A 21,596-nucleotide genomic window follows, 5' to 3' on the forward strand; every position below is an offset into this window, starting at 1 on the left:
TAGTTTCGGCCAACCGATTAATTTTATATTTTTTTTCTTAAAATAGGAATGATTCAACCCAGCCTGACTCAATACTCATATACGTAAGTTAAAATAACACTAGAAGTAAATTCTTTCCCCATACGAAACTTAGTTTGGAATGCATGAGATTCTGACAAAAAAATAAAAATAAAAGGTATAATTAGAGAGCACTTGAAATAACAATGCTATCGATTTGAATAAAAATCTTAAAAAGAAAAATAAAAGATAGAAGTATCATGTTTTGAAGGATTTACTATTCACTTTTAGTATTATTTTAATTTTTATATACGAGTATTGGGTCGGGTGGGCTCATCCCTATTTTAATTGGATTATTATTTATTAGACTGAAAATAAGAAAAACAAAAATCACAAAATAAGAAAATACTACTGAAAAATTATATTTTCCAATCACTATGATTTTTGTGTGAGAAAACATAGTTATATGACTTTGGTGGAAAAAAAGTCATTGTTATAAGATTTTTGTGTAAGAAAACAAAGTTATATGACTTTAATGAAAAAAAGTTATAGTTATATGTCCATTTGTGAAATTTACCCAATGAGTTAGGTATGGACTTTCTTTAATATGTAATAACAATTTTTTTTCATTGGATTGTCATAACCCATAACAGAATTCCGAACTCCTAATATAATCACAAATTGTGAAGTAACTTCAAGGTCAATAGGGGCGGACCCACGTGGAGAGGTGAGGGGTAACTGACACCCTATAGGCTCGTGAAAAATCATGTACTCCGTATATATTAATGTATATATGTCAAGGACCCCTATAATAATTTAATTGTGCCCCCGAAAAAATAAAATACCCCTTGGTTGCACTGGTTCTGTGGGCTGGTTGGTTCCATTCCCTCACTACCTAGACCCAGGATCGAGACCCAATACCTGTATTACTTCGCTGTTTTTTTCTTTTTTCCTTTTTTAATTGAAATTTGGTACTCCATATTTAGTAATCAACTTGGTTTATTTATTTTTTAATTCAAACATTAATTTAGTACTAGTACATAGAAGTCACTTAGTTTAATTTTTTTCTTTTAAAATCTCTCCATCTAAGCTCAAAAAACTCAACTTCTTAGTTTTTTGTGTCTTCTACACAAAATACTCAAAAACTGTATTGGAGATACATCTTTCTAGACTTTGAAAAGTTAATAAAGAGACATAAAAATAATGATTAAAGAAAGTAGGAAAAGGGGATAAAATATTTCGTTAGCTAGTTTCATTAGTCAATAATCTTTATCTCTAACCAATTATTATTATTATTTTATTTTAAAAAAAAATAAAGACAACTAAAACCCTTCTCCCTTCAACGTCTACTTTGGCAAAGTAGCAAGTATTCGTTGACTCCGGGATTTCGATTGAGACTTTTTGGATTGCTTACAGACTTTTATTAGTCATGATTTTGTTTAACTTTTTTATGTTTTTAAATATTCTTTCGGCCACGAACTCGTAATCACTAAGTTTTCAAAGAGTTGCAAGCCAAACTTTATTGCAACTAATGTTATTTTCATATTACGTTAAAGATAATAGTGTCCCGCGGCGTCCAAATCCTGAGTCCGTCTCTGGTCAATGGTCATAATTAATTATTAAGTTTCTTTTCTTTTTGACCCAACCCACTATGCTCCACGCCGTCCAGGTTTTGATACTTGTAAAGCCAAGCACAAATTACATAGTAACCAAAGTTTAATACTCCCCCCCTACAACCAATACCAAGTACACATTGTCCAGCCTTCCCATTATTTATGTTACTTGGTAACCAATTAGTTGTCCTTCTAATCATCGCTGTTGCCATGTTCTTTAAGGTTGTTGGAAATTCTTGGTAGTAAAATGCAACTTGACCAGGAAAATGAAATGCCAACAAGTGCTAATTTGGGCACAAGCCATAACACTGACATTGGCACAATATTAGAACCTTGATCAAGGTTGTTCCATTTTGCTAGCTTTAGCCTCTTTGACTCGACTAGGGCCGAGACACCCATGACCAGAGCACTGAGCACATGCCCGAAGAAAAAGAAATTTGTCGAACAGGGTGAGGAATAGAGCTGTAGAGATCATGGAAAAAACGAGTATGGAATCAGCTAAGGCTAAGGCTTAACGTGACGGTCCATTGCTAAGGCTTGAAGGATTGACATACTTGCTTGTACACCAATTGTTGTCCCAAGAAAAAAGCTACTTGACCATAGTGGTACTATTCTAATTAAGGATTTAAAATCTTCTACATCTTGTACTGAACAAAGTTTCCATGGTTTAGCTGTACAGCCATATCTTGTTTAACGTCACCTTCACTTTTAATGGTTGCACGGTTTTAAGAACCAACATCCATAAAAAGTATTCATTCTCTTATAGTTTTTATTTTCAGATAAAACGATTTATTAAATTCAAACATACTTATAAAAAGTATATGCATAAATAGAGAAAAGATTGAACCTTCAAAATTTGCTTTCGTATCATCGCCGAAACAGTCCATTGAAGTCTTTCAAGATTGATGGACAAACATAAAAATATGCTGGCATCTCAAACAGGAGTCTCAAATTAAAGCTCCACTAAATATTTCAATCATGGCACGATCATATCTACTAATTCATGTCTCCTAGAGTGGATTTGACTGTTACTATGGCCATACTTTTATGGTGCTAATTTAGAATATACTAAATCTAAGACAGTACTAAATGTCAAGATTTACTTGCCAATAATTCACCAGGAGACAATATAAAACAAACAACGATGCAAATAAAGCATAATTAAGCGACAAGGGATCATGCCCTAAGCTCGAGGACAAAGACATACTCATGAATAAATACCACGTTACTTTTCGAGATTAAGTCAATAAAAATGTTCTCTTTCTGATAACGTAAAGTTTTAAATGAAATGATTACATAATTATATATACATAGTATCAAATTAACCAAGTTGTCTCGGATTCAAATCTCAGTGACACCAATTAACCAAGAAATTTTATATATTTGGCCCATAAAAAAAAATGTGTGTATACGGTAGAAATCGAGCTCGCCTATTGCATGACATACCGGGGATAAAACATAATGGATTGAAGATCGACCCTGTATTCCATCGAACCTAGGTACGAGGGTAGAACATGCGCCTTCAAAGATTATCGAGTCTGTGACCCTTGAACTGACTCTGATTCCGAATTAGCTCGAGAGAACATCATCGAACTAAAAAAACAGAAGGCCGAAATATTTGTAACCGATCGCACATTACGGCGGGAATCTCAGCACGCATCAATGAAACCAATTAATTAGCAAATCATGAGATTTTTTGCCTTATATAGAGATGTACCTAAAGTAGGACTCCCCTACTATATAAAGGGGGTTTGATTATTTGTAAAACACATTGTGACTCGCATCTCAAAGCAATAAATATTATTTCTAGTTATTATTATCTCATTACTCTATTCCGGCAATGATTGTAGCATTTTCGATTCAAGGGCGATCAACCTTCAAGGCGAAGATTGTTCAACTTGTGTGGTTTGCATTTACTTTTCTTATCATTAATTTCAATCTTAATCTGCCTTCTCATCTTGTATCAAGTTAGATCATGTATCATTAAAACCACGTATAAATTCAATTGTTATCCAATTTTGAGGGTAAATAGTTTGGCGCCACCGCGGGGCTAAGGATAATAGTGGTTATTTGATACAAATCTTCATAACATACACTGCTTTACACTTGCTCTTTGAAGTGTCCACGATTCTAGGATAAAATACAAAAATGTTAAACTCTCAATCAGCAACTCTGCATGTTGACAACGAGTCCGGTCACTAAGGTAAAAATAACAATATAGCGCCCAGTAACGAGATACCACCTGCTGAACCCGCTGGAATTCCAATCATAGATCTGATTGACGCTAATTCGCATGTGGCCATCAATGCAAACTTGCCTTCCGACCCCGAAAATAGCGTTCGTGGTGGAGCACGATTGGCAACTCGAAACACGCAAAATGTTGACAGAGACGGGATCAGTCTACGAGTGATCTTCGAAATGTTGCAGGCTCAACAAGCGTCAATAGCTTATCAGTTACAGAACCAAAGTCGCGCACCGAGCAGGATTGAGCCCAATCCTCCCCAGAAAGTCACCCGCAGGGATGAACCGGTCATGGAAAGTTTGAACGAGCACGAATCGGGGGCTAACTCCGAGATCATAAAGATGCTCGAAGAGCTGACAAAACGGATAGAATCATGGGAGAAGAAGATCGAGGCTAACGACAAAAAAGGTGGAAACCTACAACTCCAGGGTAGACAAAATCACAAGAGCATCTCCGATATTGAAGAGCCTGGATTCCAGGAAATTTGTGCAAAAACCTTTTCCACCGAGCGCGGCTCCGAAGCCGATCCCCAAGAAATTCTGTATGTACGGGGGTCAACTCAACCTCGCTTCCCGCATCTTATCATCCACAGGGGTTACTCCCATCTTATCCCGAATAACTTCATTCCTAATCTTATCCAACCTGGTATGCCCACACATACACCTTAACATCCTCATCTCAGTTACTTTTATCTTCTGGACATGAGGATTCTTAACAAGCCAATACTCTGCTCCATACAGCATAGTCGGTCTAACTACAACCTTGTAGAACTTGCCTTTTAAGTCTCAGCGGCACATTCTTATCACACAAGACACCGGAAGCAAGCCTCCACTTCATCCATCCTACTCCGATACGGTGCATGACATCCTCATCAATCTTCCTGTTACCTTGTATTATAGATCCAAGGTACTTGAAACTACGTCTTGAGGATGACTTGTGTATCAAGCCCTACCTCCATATCAGCTTCCTGGGTAACATTGTCGAACTTACACTCCAAGTATTCCATCTTGGTCCTGCTTAACTTGAAACCCTTAGACTCAAGGGTCTGCCTCCAGACCTCCAACCTCTTATTAACACCACCCCGCGTCTCATCAATAAGAACAATGTCATCAGCAAATAACATAAACCATGGCACCACTCCTTGAATGTGTCGCGTCAATGCGTCCATCGCCAAGGAAAATAGAAATGGGCTAATAGTTGATCCCTGGTGCAACCCCATCACAACCGGAAAGAGTTCCGAGTCTCATCCCGCTGTCCTAACCCGAGTCTTGGCTCCATCATACATGTCTGTTCTTCATTATCTTCTCTCTCTCTTTTTTGGATAATGGTGTTATATGCGCCTAATACAAAAACCTCAACTAATGCACCACTCCCACTAGCACATGCATCGATAATTCTGGCCACTAAGGTTTAGACAGATGAGAAAGCTTTTCATGGTGTTGTCTTTGCTGGAATCTAGATCTTTTGTTCCCTAGGTTGTTACTACATCTCTTTGACTGCTAGACCATTCCCTTGGGGGCTTTTCCTTTCTTTGTTTCTTCCCCTTGCCTTTCTCCCTTCTCACTTTCTTGGGGGTACATCACAACGAAAAACATTATTCATCGGTGAAATAAAAACTGAAATGCTATAAATATTTCCTTGTGAATTCTTATAATTTCTCAGAAAATTACCTCAACACTTATTAGCGCAAATCCGATTTGCGTGCTAACAAAATCAATGTACAAAAGGCTTTAACAAAAACAGAAACGTTACTACAAAATAGAAGCCTTACTTACCCCCAATATGATCAATTTCAGCACTTTCCTAAAACCATGTACCTTCCCATCCTTATCAAAGGTAGCCTGCCACCTGTTAGGCTTAAGCATTTTGCTCATCTACATCATCAAAAAACACAAGGAGAGAGTTTTCAGCATGAATGTTGAGTTTATCATTATCAAAAGCACAAGGAAAAGTCTCCAACATAAAAGTTGAGTTTACAAAGCAAATATTCCTATTTTGTTATTCACAAAAAAAAAAAAAAAAATTAGCTCACTTACGACAAAAGTACTGTATTCCTAGATACTTTCTCTTAAGAAATCACAATATTTTCTGAACATCTAACATTAGCATTCATAATATCCTTATCACCATCATTAGCAAGCAAGAAATAAACATAAATTCTCCAACTTAAGTAAACAGACACACAAGCAAAAGTGTCTCTTGAATTCTTCCTAATATTGCTTCATTACATTAAATGGGTGAACCACTAGAGATAAGCTTTATTCATATATGTTCAAAAGGCCCTTTACTTCTTCTTAGAAATCAAGCAAACAAATAGTGTTGCAAGTGGCAAAATGGCCAATTCAGGAAATTCTCCTGCTGACCAAAACTTAATGTGGATTTACAGCTTCACTGAAGGTATCTTAGCACTAAAAGTTTGGTGGTTTCTCTAACTAAATCCTTTGAATAGTGTCTGGATGATAAATCTTGCACAATCGATAACCAACCAGAGCAGAATATGGACTCCCAGCTGATGTTGTGAATCATCCGGGTAAGAGGTATGTCTGTTTTCACGGCTCGAACCAGTGACCTCCTGGTCACATGACTGTAACTTTACCAGTTACACCAAGGCTCCCCTTCAGTAATCTTATTTATATTTTGCAGATTAATCAGGGTATAATTTTTTTTCTATAGGGAACTCTATTTAATTGCTAGCTTTTACTTTTTTTTTTGGACTCATCAATAGTATAGATATTTCTGGTAGTCAGATCAAAATGGTGAACTCTTAATACGACTTTTCAACCGATTTTTGCTTTTTGCCTTTTATTACTGTCTTAGGAGACATACTTTTGATAAAGCATTTGAGGACTTTTGTGAGGTATGATTTCGTCCTTTGCTAATTAGTTAAATAACATCAACATTCATCATTTCCAGGAACTTGAATATTTTTCTTGTAATTTTTATTTTGTAACTTCATACATTCTTTAATATTATTTATGTAGTTTAGTAAAAGTTTATACTCGCTGATACGGGTATAGGCACGCCCAAAGACTAGTAAATACGAAAAAGAAGGAAACACAGATCAGATAATGGGTAAAAGGGTCCCAAGACCTTCTGACCGATCCTTTCTTCTGCTGGAAAATGATGCACATTAAGAAACAAGAGTACTTTGACTGATTAACAACAGAAATAGAAGTACAGTAGCAGAGGTACAAACTAGTGATCCAACTGGAACTTCACGTAGTCAATCGTTGCATTTCTTAAAGTCCAGAGTTGGTCAAGTCCAGAGTTGGTCAAGAAGCACAAACCAAAATACTCAGCAATAGCAAAGGTTACTTCCTCTCTTGTTAGAAAGGTAATAAGCAGGATTGCATATACATCAAACGTTGGTTTATTTCCTACACTAAATATATTCTTTATTCCGATATTTTTTGGCTTAAGATTAAAATATTTTTCTAGAAAGAAGCATTCAAGAGATGCAACAGTACACATCAAAAATTTTATACTCCAAAAATTTATCATAAATTGACAAAGTAAAGAAACAAATAGAGTAAAGGAAGAAGAGCAGAAGAAACGAGTTAATACGAAAACTCTATAGGCAATACAAAAAAGGAATCATATAATATCCTTGCAAAACTAAGTGACAACTGATAATTAATAGATGGTAAGAGTCATTAAGGCATTACATTTATTGATGACTGATGAAGGCAAGGTTCCCCAATATCCCGGACAATGGAACTCACTTTCTGTAAATTCACAGTACCCCCTTTTCCATATTTCCATGGCCTTTCAGCTCCGTCAAAAGACATCCGGTTGAGGCCGGGGAACCGAGTATCAGATTCTCATACGCGACAATGGAATCGAACGATTAAGCTATGAGTACGAACCTGGAGCTATTAGATGAAAGGCGTGAGGCCGTTTTTATCCGGTTGGCCACCCAAAAACATTGAATTGAAAGATATTATAATCGAAGGGCCAGCCTTCGACACTTCAATACCGAGGACTTGGTACTAAGAAAGGTCACGCTAAGCACACGAAACCCGAACGAAGGAAAATTAGGGCCGAATTGGGAAGGACCGTACCAAATTATCGAGATCACCGGAAAAGGATCCTATAAGCTCGGAACAATGAACGTTGAGAAACTACAGAACAATTGGAATGTAGCTCACCTGAAATAATATTATTGCTAAGGTATGACCCCATCCATTTCCTTTTACTTATATTTCGGACTAACTCTTGCAGGTGATCGACAAGGAAAAGTACGAGATTTTAGGTATGAAAGCATGCGTTGCACACTTTTTTGCTTAAACCGATTTTGTCCCCAATGGATTTTCCGGCAAGGTTTTTAACGAGGAAACAAGCAAATCGTACTAACTTAGAATCGAAGGGCAGCAGCGAACCAGTGACGGTGATCAAAACAGTATTCGAGATCTCTCTTCGATCAACCTCGAATACTGAGGGGGCATTACCCTCCGATACAGACTTTAGCATGGAAAGAGACTTCAGGATTGAAGGGTCTCGATCGATAAGATTCTATGTAAGGGCCAAACAATCAAATGAACCGTGCCCGCATAGACTGCTCGAACCCTGACATAAAGCATGTACACATATATTACTATTATGCACAAGAATAAAGAGAAGTCTCTTCCTTGCAAACATCTTGTCTTTTAAATTTTTTTTCTTTACATTTCTTAAGGAATTCCCTGCTTCCGATCCCCTAAAGGAAACGAGCCCCAGGGCCACCTTAACCTGAGTTCGAATAATCACTCTCACTCAGGGACTACCGTCTGGAAAAAAACTCGGACGGTCCAAGCTATTAGACCTCGGGGGTATAAGACCTATTAGGCAACCCCCGAATTTTATAGGCTAAGGCCACCCCCCACTCGGGGAATGCCATCTTAGGAAAACCCGGATAGCTCGGGATAATGATATTAACACGGGACAACACCCGAATTATAAAGACTATGGGCATATAAACTCGGCTCGGAGACGTCTGAAGCCCGTCATAAAAATAACAAGGCCTTAAAATTTTCTTACCCGGTTCCAAAGGCTATCCTCTACAGATTATGACTAAAAGTCTAAGTACTTTGGGGAAAGAAAACTTTCGGTCACACCGAACCCCTACGATTCCTTAAAACGAAATAGTTGAAGGTAAGATTTCTTCGAGTCTCTAAACAAAAACCAACTGTTTTATGCCAAAGCATGTAGATCTTTGCAAGTAAAAATAAACAAGGCAAAGAGAAAATTTAAAAGTTGTTGAAGGGAAAAGCCTTATATTCATAATCAAAAACTTCTTTTACAAGGGCCGAACTGCCCGATGAATTTTTTTACAAAGGCCAAAAACGACCTCAACAAAAAGATGACACAAAAAACAAAAGGCTAAGGCCGTTCTGGGTCAACAAAACCCGAGAAAACAAAAGCTTGCAAAAAATACACTCTCAGCAAGTCATATTCTAAAAAGCATAAGTATTTCAAGGAAAAAGTTCTTGGACATACTGGGTCCCACGATGCTTTAGAGATAACGAAATCAAAAGCCAAGTCTATTCAAGATGCTGGACATAACTACTTAATGCTAAAGTATTTCAATCTTTGCAAAATATAAAAAGAAAATCAAAGGAAAGAACTCAAGAATCGCCAAAAAAGAAATAGAAAAGTTGTATTTACGAAGTATTATCTTTACAAAGGCCGAGCAGCCTTAACATACAATATGAAGTACAAAAAGGAATAAAATCGAACAGAAGCGACCTAATCTTTGCTAGAGCCCGCCTCATTATCGGGATTTTCGGGGTCTTCTCCATCCTCGGACCCAACTGAGCCCTCATAATCATCCTCCTTGGGATAGGCCAACTTCCTGGCCTCAGCTTCAAACACCTTGGCATCCTCAATCTCCGCAAATAAGTCAAAACCTCGAGCGTGAACTTCCTCAAGAGCCTGCCTAGGGTATTACCACTTCATATGCTCGACTATATTTTTCGATTGGTCTTGAGCCGCTTCGGCATCAGCCTTGTACTGGGCCACCATTTCATCAGTTTCGGCCTTGACCATGACGACTTTCGACTTGGCCGTTTTAAGCTCCTTGGCCAGATTATCTCGATCTAAGACGGTCGAACCTAGCCGAGATTGAAGCTCCTCGACCCTTTGTCTCTGAATCTCGGCCCTTTCCTTTGCCGCTCTTAGTTGGATTTCGGCTGAAGTTAGTTGTGCCCGAACAACCTCTTTTTCCGAGGACAGACGATCCATCTTGCCTCTCTATTTATCGGTCTCAGCCTTGACTACATCCATCTCAGTTAGAAGTTGATTAATCCGATCGAGTTTTTGCTAGACCTGCAGATTTTGACCATCAGTCACCGAATCAAATTCATCATCACTTACATCGAAAACTTTTACCTGCTCGACCAAGTCAGCATGATCCTTCCGAGCAACCTCCAGCTCGGTACAAAGGTTCTTAACCTCCCCTTCGAGCTGCTCACTAAGAAGTTTAAAGGCGTCTCTCTTCTCAGTAAGCTCTCGAACTTCAGCTTCAAGTTGTTTCAGGTCATCTCGGTGCCTAAAAAAACCTCGTGATGAAGCACCGAAGCTTACAAGCAAAAAAAGAAACGCTAAGTCATCTGCGAAAAAATCTAAGTGTAAGTAAAAAATTCACTTAGGGAAGCATGAAGTTACCCGGTTCAACGCCTGTTGCGCTTCATTGAAAAGGCAAGGTGCATTCACCTCGTTCATCTTAACTTGACCATCTTCGATCACCAGGCACCGAAGATAGATGGCCACCCCTACGGGGGGAAAAAGAATATGAGCGTCCTCCGGAAGGGAAAGAATAATGGTATGTTTTCGATCGGGATACGCAATCAGAGCAGGAAATTTATTGACCAATCTTGGGCTCGAAGAGGGCCCGCTTGCTTCTAGTTAAACATCGATTATGTGAATGAGGGCGACTAGGAAACCTCTATTACGCCAAGTGCCTCCTTCGAAGCGGTGCCCACGGCTCGCGAGGATCCGACCCCGACCTCCTCGGTTTCTCTAACTTGATGAGGGACAACCTCACCCCCCCTCTGGCTCGGAAGCTCCTTGACCTTCGGGCTGAGGCGGCATGCTATCCAACATGTCAAATGCCCCTTATTCCCCATCAGACTCATCTCTTAATCGGTAAAGTGAATCCGTAGGGCGGCGCTCGAGCACTGTTGCCTTCTTTGGGTTTTCGCACCAATCGCCTCTTCGATTTATCCTTTTCAGGGCCCGGAGAATTCAGAGCCTTTTTTCTTTTCTTCTCTTTATTCTGCTTCGGAGGAGGGGGCTTGGTGAAGACGTCATCGTCACCGGATGGGGGCCTTATTTCAACATCTTTTGGTAAACCTGCAAAAGGAAAGTGAAACAAGTTAGAAATCAACGTGTCACTATAACAAAATAAGAATTTAACGTCAATTATTTAGTGGCAATAACTTATTGGCTGCTAATTCATTTCTTTATGGAGAAATATTTCAGGAAGATTAGATATTGGCTAGGAAAAGATACTCTTGTACCGGCAAAAAAAATGACTACCCACTAAAAGCAACTAATTCAAACGAAATTTCACCATTTTATCTTTCCCTCACTTTTTTCACACCACTCAGCTATTCCCTCCAATTTATCAAAATAACAAAATTAATTTTGGAAAATTTGGGAATACTTCACAAAGGCTCGACCTGTCTCATCGTCGCTGAAACCACCACCACCGCCGCCACTGCAACTCATTTTTGTCTCACCGTCGGCTACCAAACCCAGGTAACACAATTATATCTTTCTACACTCTCGTTATCTCATTCCGTCTATTTATTTGGTCTCAAACATATATTCATATCTCTCTTTCTTTCCTTTACTGTTCTCCGATATGGTATGGTAGTGTATGTATGTATAAATCCATGTACATATATTTATACGCATAAATTTCAGTTAATGTTATTCTAATTCGATTTGTTTTCCTCACATCTCGCAGTTGCTAAGGTGATTTTTGTATATCTAGAGTTGGAGTAGTTCCCCTTCACCGTTTTCTGAGAAAATTAAATGGTTGCTCCACCCGCTCGAGCCCATTACGATTGCAGATTACCTCGTCAAGCTCTTCTTGAATGGCAATAGCAATAAGCTTTTTTTGTGTGTATAATATGGTTTATGCATTTGATATGACAAAGTAATGGGATGCCATATTGAAAATAGTTTTTGGCAATGTTTAATTTACTGGACTTCTCCTTGAAGTTGCTCGGTTAAACTATTTGTCCGCATAAATTTTTAGTGTTGGTGATAACTTCTGTAAACAAAATAGAAGAACGCTTCAAATATAGGACCTTGTGGTTGAATATGCGGATACTCTATTATAAAGATGAAGGCTTATTATTGAAGAACTTGTCTTTGCTTCTGAATTTGAATAGTTTAGTTTCTGATTTAGATGCTTGGCTGTTCCATAATTGAAGTCTTAAAGAGGTAGCTTAATTGATGATTAAGAAAGTTACATTTTTAATTAATATTTTTAAATATATGTATAATAATGGTGCGTGAATTTCTCCAACAACATATTACGGATACATCATATTTTCAATTCTCTGTTATCTTGTGTTCAGGATTAAGTCCCAATTGTATTTGATATTTTAGTGCAAATGTGGTTGTCGATGGCAGCACTATTAATTTGAGTCTGCGGAATACTGTAGGTACACTTTGTCCAGGGCATTAGTTTGCATTTTTGTTTTAATGTCATTGTGATATTATTGACTACATCTACTATTTGTGCACAGGTAATGAAGATTACAACAGCATGCGGCTCTTGAGGCTTGAGCTATCGCGGGCAGATGTATCTTGAATTTTAGACTGGCATGTTCTCTCGTTAGCAAGGCAATTATAAAAATGTCTCCAGAAAAAGGTAGAGTTCCTTCTTAATTTCAGGTTTCTTTAAAGTACTTTAACTTGTTTTATATAGTATTGTGAAGAAATGTGTACTCTAGCTGTAATACCAATTCTCGTTATCTTGAAGCAAGTCCATGAAGACCTTGGCTTGTTTTAGTTTTCCCTTTAGTTATTTGGTCTTGAAAGCGTGTGAATTTACTAAAAATACTAGTACTGTCTACTGGGGCATTTTAGAATTTCTTATGTTTACTAGAAATGAATGGGTAAAGGTTGCCAGTCAAAGAAAAAAAATGAAAAGATTTTATGGTTGGTGATATTCAACACTTTTCTTGAAGGAACACCTTATTTTCTGCTCTTGTTATTATGCTTTGGTGGATCTAAATTGAGGCACTATGTTCCTTGAGTACCAATTTTACTCATTAGAACAAAGCTACGTTAGTATCTCCTATTTAGTCTGGTTTCATTGTTACTCATTAATTTTTTTTTTTTTTAAACTAATGTCTCTATTTGGTTAAACTGATATCTATTTTCTATCAGTCAACTTCGTCAACTTCATTTTCGTTGTGGATAATTTTCTTAGACTATGATTGCATTCTTTTCCGAATATCTTATCTTCTCTTTATGGATGAGAATGAAATGTTAGATACTTCCCTCTCTATATGGATAAGTACTGAAATAATAGACTAAAAAAGAGATTATTTTTTTCTTTATAGTTTTCAATGTTAAAAGTTATTGAGTTTACCAGGAAGTATGTTGGTTATATATATTGTTATCTTGTTTTGCTGAAAGATGGGCTATATCAGCAGATGAGGAATTTGAATTAAATATGATTAGGCATGGAGTTGAGAGGTGTTTGCTTGAAATTTAATTTTTTTGAAGAGAGTGCAACAAACTAAAATTTTAGGAGTTATAATTTGCTTACCTAGCTTTAGCCTTTTGGAAGACAATCACTATAAGAAAGTTGATAAAACATCTAACTAATAAAATGACTTGTCTAAATTGAAACAAATATATGTCTACCGTTGCACTAAATTACATGAAGTAATCTCTATGCTGAAACATAACTGTGTGGACTTAAAAATCCAACTACTTAAATGAGTTTAAACAATGAAGTTGTCTACTTCATTTACCACTGGAAGTAGCTATGCAATTTATTTTTCCATAGAGTCATGTATAATGACATTTCAGGCTCATTTATATTCGAAAGTGTCATAGCCATTTAATATGTTTGTCACGATAAGAGTTCTATTGTGAAGAACAGGCATTATAGTGTCTCAAAGATTTAGGATTGGTTAAGGACAAAAGAGAATGCAATTTGTTAAGTGTAACATACTGTATTTTGTTTGGACTGGCATTTGACCTTCTTCGTATTTTATAAACCTTTTTGAGTTTTGCTGTATTGTAATGGTTAGTAGGAAAAGAAATGCATTTCTTGTACACTTGATTTTGATTGAATTATGTAGTGGCAATTCCTTGATATGCTGCCAATACAAGTATGTAAAGGTCAAGTAGTTGTTTTCTTCACTGTTGATGAACTTTATATGTCGTTTATTTGACATTCATTTTTATTTTATTATTTCAGGTCATATATTGTGATGTTCATAAATATGACATGTAAAAGTCATTGTGATCAAGAGTTAGGAGAATCTGCCCGATGTAGCTTATTATCGAGCTTATAGCTACTTGATAAAACAATTAATTAGACGCGAAATCATATTAGTTATTAGATTCAGATAGTTTAGCATTAGTTACGTTGTTTACACACTAATTATGGATTTGGTGAAGTACATTGAGCTTTCTGAAGTGAATTATTATTATTATTATTATTATTATTATTATTATTATTATTATTATTATTATAGTTATGGAATGTAAATAAGCATAACATGCATTACAAATGTTGGAGTAGTTCTTTCTTAATTTTTAGTGGCAAATACAAAAGTCGCTAAAATATCCTCTTTTATAGCAATTAATTTTACCGGCCATTACAAAAGTCATTGAATAGATGAATAAAGCAGAATTCTAGAATCGCTTTAACGGCCATTGTATTTGCTGCCAATTGAGGTACCGTTTATCGGCCATTAAATTGGTTTTTAGCGGCAATCATAAAGGCTGCAAGATGTATGACCTATGGAATGTTGGGGGGATATTAGTGGCCATTGTAATTGCCGGAAAATAAATGCCGCTAAAACTCAAGGACTTTTATCGGCCTTAAAAGGGGTCTTTACTAGCATTTGGTCTAATGGGTGTTAATAGCTTTGCCGACGCCAGTTACACTGGCCAAAAACTAATTGTCGGTAAATGATTTTGCCGCTATTTCTATTGCCGCTAAAAAGTATTTTAATTGTCGCAAAAAGCCTTTTTGGTTGTAGTGTGTGGAAGTAAAGTCAAATATAACTTAAAAAAAGAATCTCACCATGAGAACAGGCCTCCCATCAGCCCTTTGAAAGCTCATGCCAGGCACGCTCGGAATAAGATTTTCGACATTCGCGCAACATCATAAAGAATCGATAAGAAGAAGGGCAAAAGAAAAATGATAAACAAAATCTTAAAGGCAAGGTTATACTTATGCTTCATGTTCCATTTCTCAGGAAATGACATGTCCTCGGCCGGGATTAAGTCCGAGGTCTTCACTCGAATAAATCGGCCCAACCAGCCTCGATCCCGATCCTCGTCGATGCTCGAGAACGGGGCCTTACTGGCTCGATGGACAAGTTTTATTAGCCCCCCTCGATAGAGTCGGGGACTGTACAGACGCATGAGGTGATCGATGGTGAAGGGGCACCCCTTGATCTTGTTTACAAAAAAGTGGAGGAGGATGACTATCCTCCAGAAGGAGGGATGAATTTGGCCTAGGGTCACCTCGTACCTCTTACAAAAGGCGATGATGACCGGGTCTAAAGGGCCCAACGTAAAGGGATAAGTGTAAACACTTAAAAAGCCCTCCACATGGGCGGTGATTGCTTCCTCGGGCGTAGGAACCACTACGTGCTTACCGACCCAGTTGCAGTCCTCCTTGACCTTGTCGAGAACATTGTCGGCCCGGTACCGAGGAGGTTTTCTCAACCTTGAAATCGGCTCCGATTGGATACCCCTCGGGGACAAACATCTTTAGAAGGGGTTCCGGTGTCGGTTCCTCAGTAACAACAGGCAAAACGTTCTCAGTCGGTTTCAATGAAGAGGGAGTTTCTTTTTGAGGAACGAATTTTGAAGTCTTTGCCATTGCTTTTAAATAGAGGAGAAAAGAAAGTGCTGATAAAAGAGGAGGTGTAATTAGCAGATAACTTATGAAAGCTTTCAGAAAACGAGAAGGAAAGAAGTTTGAAGATGAGAGTGATGAAGTTTTCTTAAAACACAAGTGCAAATATTTGAATGTAAAAGTTCTAATGAATGGATTAAAAGGGTATTTATAGTTTTCTCAAATGGCGGTTCGTATTCTAAAGCGGCAGACCGTTAACTGACACACATTCAATGCCTCGAAGACTGGACCAACGGGACATTTCAGCTATTCTTATTACTTACGTCGTAAATTTGTCGTCATTTATCATAGTGAGAATCAAAAGCTTATATAGTGAGAATATGAGGTTCATATCGTTTCTCGTCATTTACTCTCCGAAAAACGAGGGGACTATCTGTATACGGTAGAAACTGAGCTCGCCTATTGCATGGCGTATCGGGGATGAAACATAATGGATTGAAGATCGACCTTGGATTCTATCGAACCTAGGTACGAGGGTAGAACATGCGCCTTCAAAGATTATCGAGTCAGTGACCCCGGAACTGACTCTGACTCCAAATTAGTTCGAGAAAACATCATCGAACCAAAATAACGGAAGGCCGAAATATCTGTAACCGGTCGAACATCACGACGGAATCTCGGCACGCATCAATGAAATCGATTAATTAGCAAATCATGAGATTTTTTACCTTATATAGAATTGTACCTAAAGTAGGACTCCCCTACTATATAAAGAGGGTCCGATTATTTGTAAAACACATTGTAACTCGTATCTCAAAGCAATAAATTATCATTTCTAGTTATTATTATCTCATTACTCTATTCCGGCATCGATTGTAGCATTTTCGACTCAAGGGTGATCAACCTTTAAGGCCAAGATTGTTCAACTTGTGTGGTTTGCATTTACTTTTCTTATCGTTAATTTCAATCTTAATCTGACTTCTCATTTTGTATCAAGTTAGATCGTGTATCCTTAAAATTACGTATAAATTCAATTGTTATCCGATTTTGAGGATAAACAACGTGGCTTGCACATGAGGAGCAATGTTGAAGATATAATTGATCTCTCTCTAATAGCTTAAACTATATATTTAAATGAGATAGATCGCAGTTATCGTATAGTACTATTACCTCAAGGTTTTTGAAGGTGGAACAACTATTGCTTTGGGTGCAACACTATGTCCATGGTAGAAATCATCACCACTCGATTGGAGTGGTTCCTTTCTTTTCCTAATACTTGCAACCACAACACGTGCCAAACTGGTGAATGAACTACCTTCTGGCTTAGAATAGGCGTAAAATCTGCGTCCCATTAGGAAAATGACTAAACCAAGAACACTAGCTCCTACACAAATGAAAAATCCAATTTTCCAGCTCACATTATCTTCAACATAGACAACAGCTGTGGATGCTAATACAGAAGAACCATATACGAAGAAAAGGAACCAGTTGAAGAAAATCCCTTGATCTTTTGGCTTATTAAATTGATTGGCTCCCAATGTTGAAAGGGTTGATCGGGAACCACCACTCCCCAGAGTTGCCAGAATTATGGCTGCATAGAGTACTACGTACTGAACTTTTGGTGTAGGACTGCACGATGTTGAGCCAACTTCACATGGTTTAGGCCTCAAAGAATCAAGTGTTGCTGTTAATTAACGCTAAAAGGATTGTGCCCTACAAAAAAAAAAAAAAAAAAAAAATCTTATAAAATGCAGGAGTGAAACTGTCTAGAACATTTACTAATTGGTCTCGTCAAAGTCCAGCTAGCAGCAATAACTTTGGCATAGTACTTAGATAGCTCTTATCAAAAAAAGAAAGTTGAAGAAGATGCAATTGTTGGATTTTCTTGTTAATATATGTGGACGTATGGATTAAAGTTAAAACCTACTATAAATTGGTTCTCTACCATAATAGACAACATATAATATGAACCGGAGATAGTAACTAAAAGGTTAAATACTTCGTCTAACCTTTATTATCTTCCTTCCCAGTAATTTGCAGTAAACTTTTAGTCATGTACGTGAGAAATCAGCGATTTTTGTGCATTATCTAGATTCTAGCAAGATACAGCAAAAATCCAACATTTTATACCGAAGTGTTCCTTCAGAATGTAGTGCAACAAGTTAAATTGAGGTTTAGAGGTGATAAAATGGGTAAACAGGGTATTGCATGGGCAAAGGCAATTCACATATCCCTTTGTACCATTGTAAGTACTTGTTGCCCAAAATCGCACACGCAACTATACGCGGTCAATCAAGTAATAAAGAGTGAGTAGAGTATCGTTCCCACGAGAACTTGTGATCAATTATCAACTAAATTAAGCGAATTCTAATTTATCGAGTCAAGAACAATTTCAAGGTGGTTTTTGTTTGATTAATTCTACTAATTGTAATTGCAAGTAAACGAAAAACTAATGAACTAGCACACTTAGCACGAAGGATTTTAATTCAATGAGAAATAATATTCCAGGGTTATGGCTGGCTAACAATCCTGTTGAATTCTTTAATCGACTCGACTTATTATTCTATCTGGGTTATTAACCTGCAAGGACAATAATACTCGTAGAAATTTGACAACTTCTACTCGCCTATTCAATTTATTCTAAACCTTATATTTCTATGAGATTAGAGATAAAAAGAATACATTAACAATTTCTTACACAAGTGACTAAGCACGACAAATAGGTATATTTCTGTCCGTATTCGCAAATCAATTCCCCATTGACTAGGTTCAAGATCACGCTCTATTCAATCCTATTGCAATCAAGAATTACCTCTTTCAAGTTCAACTCAAGATTCATATATAGTATTTCACTGTTAGCGAGGCAGTAAAATAATTAAACTCAGGATATGAATAAACAACCCAATATGATAAATTAACTCGTCAAATCAATATTCGAATATCAACATTCATGTAAAACCATAACCCCAGAACGAATGAGTTTAGCCATACATAGTCATGGTAGCAATCTTAAATAATTCCCAAGAATATATACAAATCAATAAAAGAAGGAAAAGTAAGAACTCAAGACGAATTTCGTGGCTTCCGGACTCTGTGATGGCTTTTCTCCGCTTCCGAGTGTGTTAAATGACCTAAAAGATGCGTTTTTGGCTTATATATTGCGTACAAAAGTCGTGGGCCAAAGTTTTTCTTTTCCTACTCCGTCTCAACTTCGGGGATTGATGCTTCGCGTCCGCCTCAGCTTCAATTTCTCAGCATCTCGCATCCACCCTATGTTCTTTCATCTCTGTTATGCCCAGATGCGGATGCTAAGGCGGATGCCTTATCCCGACTTCACTGCTAAGGGTGCACCAAATACAATTTTTCCTAGGTTGGATGCAACACATCCACCCTCTTTTCCTATAGCTGGGGCACCTTTTCTTCATATTTTTGCTCTCCAAACACCCTAAATCAGCACACACAACTCAATTAGTCATAAAATTAATAATTAACACATGTTGGGCATTTTTAATACCAAATAGTACCAAAAAGTAGTTAAAACATGGGTAAAGTAACATTGTAACATATAGAAATATGCCCAACATAAGTACTCGTCCCTTTATTAATCCAATATCACCTCTACCCAAACTAATTGACAATGTGGATCCAAGATTAAATTCTATGAGTTCAACTTTTAAGATTTTAAGCATTGAATCTATTATATTTTTAAAGTTATGGGTCCATTTTTTCTTATTTTGTAATTTTAACGAATTTTTATATATACAATTTTATTCTGTTTTATAGGTTATGAATTCAATTGGACCAGTCATTAGCACACTACATCCGCCCATGTTGACAAAATTAAAGATCAAATATATGTATGTATAATATTTATGTGTGCAAAGAGTTTGTGTGTGTGTGTGAGAGAGAGAGAGAGAGCCATGATGCAAGGGAAGGTGATCCAGCCTCATACTTTCTTATGTGAGCCGCCTGATCTTGACAACTGTGCCTCCCCATCAACGGGCGATAATGGAACTTCCATGGCTGAACAGAAGAACTTTTGTATTATGTATCAGCAACGTAATGTGTAATTATGGCCAATATTTTGGCTAATGGAGTCCATCTCACATAAGCATAAGCATCTTTGCAAAGTGTAGACTTTGTTGGCAATATTCTTTGGGACCCAAAAATATTACATTGTGTGGTGGACATCATTTGCACAAGTTGTATCTCTTCTTTTATACCTAAGAGACCAAGATTTTTTGCCTATAAAAGGGAAGGCCATTAGTTCATTTTAGACACACCAACAAGACTTGAGTCTTCATTTCTTGTTTCTTTCTTTCCTCCTTTATTATAGAGTGTTTTGTATGAGAGTTAGTGTTGGGAAGCACTTGTGTGAACCCTTTTTTTGGAGTGATCTTGTGAAGTTATTCTCTTAGGGTATTTGGGATTAATTAGAGTGTTTACTCTAATTTTATACTTTCTTTTGTACTCTTATTGTTATAGTAAAATTGCTCCTCTCTGCTTGTGGACATAGGCCACTTTGACCGAACCACGTTAAATTTGTATCTTCTTTATATGCTTTAATTGCCATTATTATTAACTTTCATTGTCTTTGTTATTGTCGTTATACCGTTATTTGGCTAAATTTCGCACTACCTGAATTTTCGATCCTAACAAATTGGTATCAGAGTCAGATCTAATCGGATTTATTTCAGTAGCCAATATGACTTTAACAAAGACTTATGTTGAGAAATTTGATCGAAGTGCAAACTTCGGAATGTGGCAATTAAAGATGAAAGTTATCCTAATTCATGATGGCTTAGATTTGGTGTTGCAAGAAAAGGAGAAGAAGCTTTATACAATTCGTATGGGTGAAGGTAGCTCTATTCTCTCTCATCTTGACACCTTTGATTCCATTCTTATGGATTCGAGTAATATAGATGCTGAAATTAAAGATGAAGATCAAGCCGTGTTTCTGCTTTGTTCTCTATCCCCATCTTTTAAGCATATAAGAGATACTATGCTTTATGCAAAGGATAATATCTTTTATAAGGATATTAAATCTATCTTAAAATCAAAAGAATAGATAGATAGTGATATTACTGAGGAAGCTAGTGGAACTCAAGCGGAAGTTGGCTTGTTTGTTAGGGGCAAATCCGACTCCATATCCACATACAATAATTTAGAGTGTCGCTATTGTTATAAGAAAGGTCACAATATCTCTGAATACTATAAGCTGAAAAATAAAGAAAAGCATAAGGGTGGAGTTCTAAAATATTTTCAAGGTGCTCATGTGATCATGAAAGCACACAGATCTGGTTCGTTGTATACTTTATTGGGCTCCGCTGTTATAGGCCCTACTACAGTTTCGGTATCAGACAACTTATCTGATTTTGATGGCATTAAATTTTGACATATGCCCATTGGGGCTTTTGCGGAGAGGGTGGAGCAAACTTACTATATCAGCTAAAATTAGGCCAAGGTGGAGATTTGTAATTATGGCCAATATTTTGGCTAATGGAGTCCATCTCACATAAGTATAAGCATCTTTACAAAGTATAGACTTTGTTGGCAATATTCTTTGGGGCCCAAAAATATTGCATTGTGTAGTGGACATCAGTTGCACAAGTTGTATCTTTTCTTTTACACCTAAGAGGCCAAGACTTTTTTGCTGCCATTAGTTCATTTTAGACACACCAACAAGACTTGAGTCTTC

General features: G+C 37.2%; 1 long non-coding RNA gene and 1 pseudogene across 1 annotated transcript; one reads left to right on the top strand and one right to left on the bottom strand.

Moving 5' to 3' along the window:
• Positions 1-1,609: 1,609 nt before the first annotated feature.
• Positions 1,610-19,919, bottom strand: LOC142175901 (protein NRT1/ PTR FAMILY 2.7-like; annotated as a pseudogene).
• Positions 11,315-14,531, top strand: LOC107814158 (uncharacterized). The gene is made up of 3 exons (XR_001654501.2): positions 11,315-11,589; positions 12,591-12,715; positions 14,282-14,531. It is a non-coding gene; the product is annotated as an uncharacterized LOC107814158 (long non-coding RNA).
• Positions 19,920-21,596: the final 1,677 nt, after the last annotated feature.

This window comes from Nicotiana tabacum, chromosome 22, assembly GCF_000715075.1.
Source record: "Nicotiana tabacum cultivar K326 chromosome 22, ASM71507v2, whole genome shotgun sequence".
Taxonomy (NCBI): Eukaryota; Viridiplantae; Streptophyta; class Magnoliopsida; order Solanales; family Solanaceae; genus Nicotiana; species Nicotiana tabacum.